The sequence below is a fragment of the Triticum aestivum genome, chromosome 2A (assembly GCF_018294505.1).
Source record: "Triticum aestivum cultivar Chinese Spring chromosome 2A, IWGSC CS RefSeq v2.1, whole genome shotgun sequence".
NCBI lineage: Eukaryota > Viridiplantae > Streptophyta > Magnoliopsida > Poales > Poaceae > Triticum > Triticum aestivum.
In genome coordinates this window covers 605931408-605938307 of record NC_057797.1, presented here as the reverse complement: position 1 = coordinate 605938307, position 6900 = coordinate 605931408, and the positions used below count along the sequence as shown (strand labels likewise).

At 38.0% G+C, this 6900-nt stretch overlaps 1 long non-coding RNA gene across 1 annotated transcript; it reads right to left on the bottom strand.

Moving 5' to 3' along the window:
* Positions 1-589: 589 nt before the first annotated feature.
* LOC123189689 (uncharacterized) lies at positions 590-5174 on the bottom strand. Its single transcript, XR_006495942.1, has 3 exons — positions 5018-5174; positions 4822-4925; positions 590-4738 (listed from the first exon to the last, which is right to left on the bottom strand). It is a non-coding gene; the product is annotated as an uncharacterized lncRNA (long non-coding RNA).
* Positions 5175-6900: the final 1726 nt, after the last annotated feature.

Genomic DNA, 6900 nt, shown 5'->3' with positions numbered 1-6900 from the left:
CGTCAATCCGTGCATTTGCACGGTCTAGCACTATTGAATAAGAACACCTTGGTGATTAATATTCTTATGAAAAATAGGACGTCATATTAGACCATTGCATCGAAGCACATGTATGGAAATATACACAAATTAATTAGAACCTCTTAACATGATCACCACTAAGAAGGGTAATGGCCAAAATAAGCAATTAAGCATCTACAAAAGTCTCCAAAGGGATTCGAGCTAATACAATAGATCAAACAACACTAATGACCAGGTTTGAAGTTGCAGATACTTTTACAGTGGCATTTTTATCTAAGAAAATGGTAGACACACTCCCACCATTTTAAAAAAATATTCCACATAGTGAAGAGGTCTGCACTACCTATCCAGAATCTGAAAGTCATCCATAAGTAATTACATACACAATTTATAATTGTCCTGACTGTGAGTGGTTGCCTGAGGTGAGTGCTCATGTTGCTACTATTTTTGGCAAGAGGCCATGCTATGTCTCCTTGTATCTAGTTAACGAACATGTCTTGAAGGTTCCCATGCAACATATAGAGGGTCGCCAATGTATTAGATATTAAAACCATGATATGTACATTAAGGGCATGTTGTCCCTGGAGTAAAGCACGACTATCGAGCTAAATGAAACTCTTAACATAGATAATTGTGGTAGAGATTACAACTTGCTGACGTCATGTACACTTTCCTACAACCTTATAACCATATATATATCCATTTCCTCGAGCACCATTGTTGACCATGACCTCTTCTCTGGTCCTGACCACTCAGATGCTAATTTTACCAATGTATTAGATATTAAAACCATGATATGTACATTAAGGGCATGTTGTTCGGAACAAAGCACAATTATCGAGCTAAATGGAACTCTCAACATAGATAATTATGGAAGTGAATTGCAACTTGTTGAGGTCATATACAGCTTTTCCTGCAACCTTATAACCATATATATCCATTTCCTCGAGCACCATTGTTGACCATGACCTCTTATCTGGTCCTGTCCACTCGATGCTAATTTTACTACCCAAATAGTGCTTGGTCTGGTAAATGTAATCATGTCTGGCAATTGGCTGTTATTGCAGTAACCAGCTCGGGTGTCTACCTTTAAATCATCTTCTACCTGGAAAAGCTAAAGAACCAATATATTTCTTATATTAATAATTCATATATGGAAAAGGTAATCGATCAGGGAGCCTCCAACACTGATTTGAACATAGTTAGAATAAAATATGAAGAATTATCCAACTATTTAATGCACGGCCTTACTATCGCTATATATGTATATTCAGTTAGAAATTAAGGAGACCAACTGAGAATTACCTAGTTTGTCTGAACCAAGTGCTTAAATCTCACAAAGCATAATTAATCATCGGAGACCTCAGCGTCTCAGAAAGTCTACTGCTTAGAAAATTTGCATTGCTAGAAAGAAAAAAATCACAACAGTACTTATTAAGACACATAAGAAATATAGTCGAGCCAGTTTTCCATGTTGACAGAGCAACTGGTGAGCGTGCCATCGTATCACTCAAAGGCAGCATCCGAGGAACCTGCAGAAACCAATACATCTAGAAGAAAAGAGCTTCCAATCGTATTACATAAGGCAATTGTACTCAGGCCAGGATAAGGTCAGCATTATGGCAACACACATTCTCGGTCACAATTAGTGGAGTCAATTTGTGAGAGGAGCTTGTGTGCAGCAAACCTTTAGATTGTTGCGATGGAAGCCTGGGGCTGGTAACACGGAGATTGATGGTTCAGGTGGAGTAACGACATGTGTACATGTCAATTACATAGAAAATAATATAGTGGTTACTTATCTGAAATAGTAACTTACAACATTTTACTAACGCCGCACGACAGAAATTGTTGCATACTTATCAGTTCAGTTATTGTTTCGACTGGAAACATGCGTGCCGAATTCAGATTTGAAATAATTTCCCCATCATCCAAAATCATGGTTAAGAAAATGTGGTATGAAAATTTAATATTTAAGTTATGGAATCAGAATATTGTTCTTACTGTGCTACATTGTTTCAGCTTAGTAAAACTCCCAAAAAGCTAGATCATTCAGCAACTTCTTTGGAGCTCAAGTTAAAAGTTTGGTTTGCTTACTCTTCTTCAGAGAAACGACCCAATACATGCGCTATATTATATTCTTCGGTTTAGGTTCTGCATTAAACCATCTATGCAAGTGAATATACAAAAGACTGGATAATTCCAAATTAGCAAGAAACAATGGAAGGATCAGTTCAAAAACAAATAGAAGAGCATGTGCATTGTACATGAAACAATGGATCTATAATTGATTTTCCCAAAACAAAAAAGAATGTAACTATGTGGCAACATGAAGAGGAATTCGGAGAGGTAGAAACCTATGGAGAGGTGAATCGATTCCATACCTACAGAAGCCAAATTCAAGTCAAACTTGCAATAGCGGCTGTAGTTACAATGCGACTCATAACGTGGCCATACTAAAACTGGAGGCAGTTAAAATCATTTGAAAATTATAGATACGGATTATACATCCTATTTGCAATATACTTAACAGGATTATGGTAGTTCTTAAACTTGCTTACATAAGTTTCTTTTAAAGTGCCTACTCTATAGTACTGCTTGGCGTAGATATAGTGTCATGCATGTACTCTAAATATTCTGTTGCGCAGAATGGAACACGTAAATTTGTTAATTTCGTAAAAACATGTTTAGCTAACATTATTTGGATCATTATTAATGTACACAGCTCCCCACTTTAAATGTGGAAATCATTAAAAGGGCACTCAATATCATAGCTGAAAATACATTATCACATTTTGTATATGTAGCATCTCTAAAATCTAGACAGTAGAACTCCAAAGGAATGAACATGAATATTTTCAGAAACGAACCTAGGAAGTATGGATTCCATGGTTATATACAGGAAATTTTTATATGAGTATTGTAAATAGGAACCTACATATATAACGTACATCCGGATCCCTTTTCAATACAATAAATGCATGAACTGTAAACAGGAACCTATATATATATAACTAATTATGCCATAGATCTAGTTTATTTTTTGGGTGGGCAACAGTTCGAAAATCTTACTACATATCTAGCAAGGCAAGCTTATACGCTATTAGAAATCATGTTTACAATAGAATTTCTGCAGTACAATTTGGCCGCAGAAAGATGCACGTTTGTTAAACAAATCATAACTAAGACTTCTAGAAAAAGGTTATTAGGGGAGAGCTTCAACAAAAATAGAAATCAAAGTTCGGAAATAATAATTTGTTACTAAAGAAGAACAAACACGACTTGATTTCCTTTCAAATTAAGCATAAATTTGGTTCAGAATTTCAAATGCATTTACCAATGTATGGTTGCTCTATATGTACCCAAACCAAAATCATGTCAGAATGAGTTCTATTTTCACCACTGGAATACCATAGAGATAAAAGTCCTATGGTTTGTGGTGCAGGGTGCTACAAATGGCTGCAGGTGTGTTGCTCAAAAGTGACCATTGTATCATGTATTTCCTTCTAATGGTACAACTGTGATTAGGCCATCTCTAATGCAGAGTTCTTATATAAGCGCTTAAACGCCATGATTAAAAAACTGCTATGTACGCAAACAACAAATATTCAGTAGGAGATTATATAACGTGAAAATATCTAAGAGCCCACATGAGCCTCTGTCTGCTTCTTTCCGCAAAAGAAAAAAGAATCTGCCTGCTTCAATGCAAATATACGTTATCTCTCAGCAGTAATTGCCACACGAGCGACTCGGTTGAAGCACCTGATTTGTTATGTCAAAATCTATTAATTCTCACATACCTAATTACAGTTACTGTTTATCGAAAAAATACAGTTACTACAGAACGGATGGCCAAAATTTTCCATCAAGAGAGATTAACCTGCACTTAAATTCTTGTCTAACACAAACGCCTGTGAGGTGCTCTTTCAACGCCGTTGTCCATCCTTGGCCTAGGTTGGTTGTGGAGAGTGGTGGCAGCACATGGAAGAGGCAACAGAGACCTCGGCCAAGAGAATAGCAACCCTGCACTGGTTGAGCCGACAGGTAACATCACATGAAAGAGGCGACAATGGACAGATCAACATCTGTCAGCATACATTTTTAAATCCTAGAAGAGAAAATTATTAAATGTATATACCAAGCTACCACACAGATAATTTAACAACTTGCATTTACTTGGAAGAAATAACATACAATAAAATTCTGTCTGTAGGAATCATCAACTAATCTGTTTTCTAACAAAGGGTCGCATGGTAAGGCACTTAAAGCTTCCTATAAATAATCAATGTGAACTGGCCCGTGCATGGCTTCTTGATATAGATGTAGTGTAAATGTCTAACACAAGCTTACAGCAAGGCCCCACTCTAGGTGATGCATGCAGACCACCTAGCTGGTTTTCCTCCGCTTCCCAAGACGTATAACCTGATACAGGGAAGAGAGCTGCTGAAATTAGAAACAGGAAGAGCTAGTTTTACCCGATGAGACATTATGGATCAAGCTAAATTATTAGGGGCTCCGTGATGAATTCAATAGATAGAAAGGAGGGATTTAACAATGCGGGGTGGGGCAGGATTAATGGGAGATGAACTCGAATAGGCATGGAGTGTGAGTTGTCATGCTGCCGGCCCAATATAAATCCTCAACTGGGGAACCTGAAGCTTCAATTGCGGCCTCCTTTCTTCAAACTATCGTGGATGCACCACCGCATCTGCATCAACTATACAGGACTGTAAATCTATAAATAAGATATTTAAAAGGTTGAGGGAGAAGATTGAGGAAAGATTGGATTGCAGCACATACACCTCTGCATCTGATGCATCAACCATATAAATCTTCAACTCGGGAACCTGAAGCTTCAATTGCGGCCTCCTTTCTTCAAACTATGGTGGATGCACCACCCGCATCTGCATCAACCATACAAGACTGTAAAACTATAAATAAGAGATTTAAAAGGTTGAGGGAGGAGATTGAGGAAAGATTGGATTGCAGCACATACACCTCTGCATCTGATGCATCAACCATACATGGGGTAGAGGAGGTTCGGCGGAGGGGGCGAGAGGGAGAAGCAGGACTCCGGTTCGGTGGAGGGGGGCGAGAGGGAGAAGCAGGACTCTTCGAGGGGGAGGTTCGCTGAGGACGAAGATTCTGTTAAAAAAAGGTGTGCCTGTTGAATAGTTGTCCATGACTCTTTGGATGGGAATCTTCACCAAGGATTATATGACTTGATCTCCACCGTTATAACTCGGTCCTACCAGATTAACGGCTCGTAAATTCTAATTAATGTGATAATTTTTTGGGAGTCTCTAATTAGTATAGGTAGGTATAGGTATAGGTATAGGTATAGGTATAGATATAGATATAGATAGAGGTATAGATAGATGGGGTAGAGGAGGTTCGGTGGAGGGGGGCGAGAGGGAGAAGCAGGACTTCGGTTCGGCGGAGGGGGGGGGGGGCGAGAGGGAGAAGCAGGACTCTTCGAGGGGGAGGTTCGGATGAGGACGAAGATTCTATTAAAAAAAGGTGTGCCTGTTGAATAGTTGTCCGGGACTCTTCGATGGGAATCTTCACCAAGGATTATATGACTTGATCTCCACCGTTATAACTCGGTCCTACCAGATTAACGGCTCGTAAATTCTAATTAACGTGGTAATTTTTTGGGAGTCTCTAATTAGTATAGGTATAGATAATTTCTGGCCTCGCGAAGGAGAAAGCATCGCTCAAGCTTGGGGGATGCTTAAATCAATGTTATATTCATGCCCCAATCATGAGCTCTCAAGAGAAATGATTATTCAAAATTTATATGCTCGGCTTTCTGATAACAATTGCACCATGCTTGATACTCCTTGTGCTGGCTCTTTTATGATGAAGACTATTGAATTCAAATGAGATTTATTGGAAAGAATTAAACGCAACTCTGAAGATTGGGATCTCGACAAAGGTAAGGAGTCAGGTATGACACCTAAGTTTGATTGTGTTAAATCTTTCATGGATACCGATGTTTTCCGTAAATTTAGCACTAAATATGGACTTGACTCTGAGATAGTAGCTTCTTTCTGTGAATCTTTTGCTACTCATGTTGATCTCCCTAGAGAGAAGTGGTTTAAATATCATCCTTCCATAGAAGTAAAAGTAGCTGCACATATTAAAGTTGCAGAAAAGACTATCACTTATAATGATCCTATCGTTCCTACTGCTTATGTTGAGAAACCACCTTTTCCTGTTAAGATAAAAGATCATGCTAAAGCTTCAACTGTATTATACACCTCCTGAGCAAGTTAAAGTTGAACCTAATATTGCTATTGTTAAAGATCTCTTGTCTGATAATATTGATGGGCATGTTATTTATTTCTGTGATGAAACTGCTAGAATTGCTAAACCTTGTGCTAAAGGTAAACCTAGACCTGTGGTAGGCATGCATGTCATTTTTGTTAAAATAGGAGATCATTGTTATCATGGCTTGTGTGATATGGGTGCTAGTGCTAGTGCAATACCTATTGACTTATACAGAGAAATTATGCATGATATTGCACCTGTTGAGTTAGAAGATATTGATGTCACAATTAAACTTTCCAATAGAGATACTATTTCACCAATGGGAATTGTTAGAGATGTTGAAGTCTTGTGATGGAAAATTAAATATCCTGCTGATTTTCTTGTTCTTGATTCCCCACAAGATAGATTTTATCCCATTATATTTGGTAGTCCCTTCTTAAACACTGTTAATGCTAGGATAGACTGCAACAAGGATGTTATTACTATTGGTTTAGGTGATATGTCTCATGAGTTTAATTTCTCTAATTTAGTAGACAACATCGTGAAGAGGAATTTCCTAGTAAAGATGAAATTATTGGTCTTGCTTCTATTGCCATGCCTCCTAGT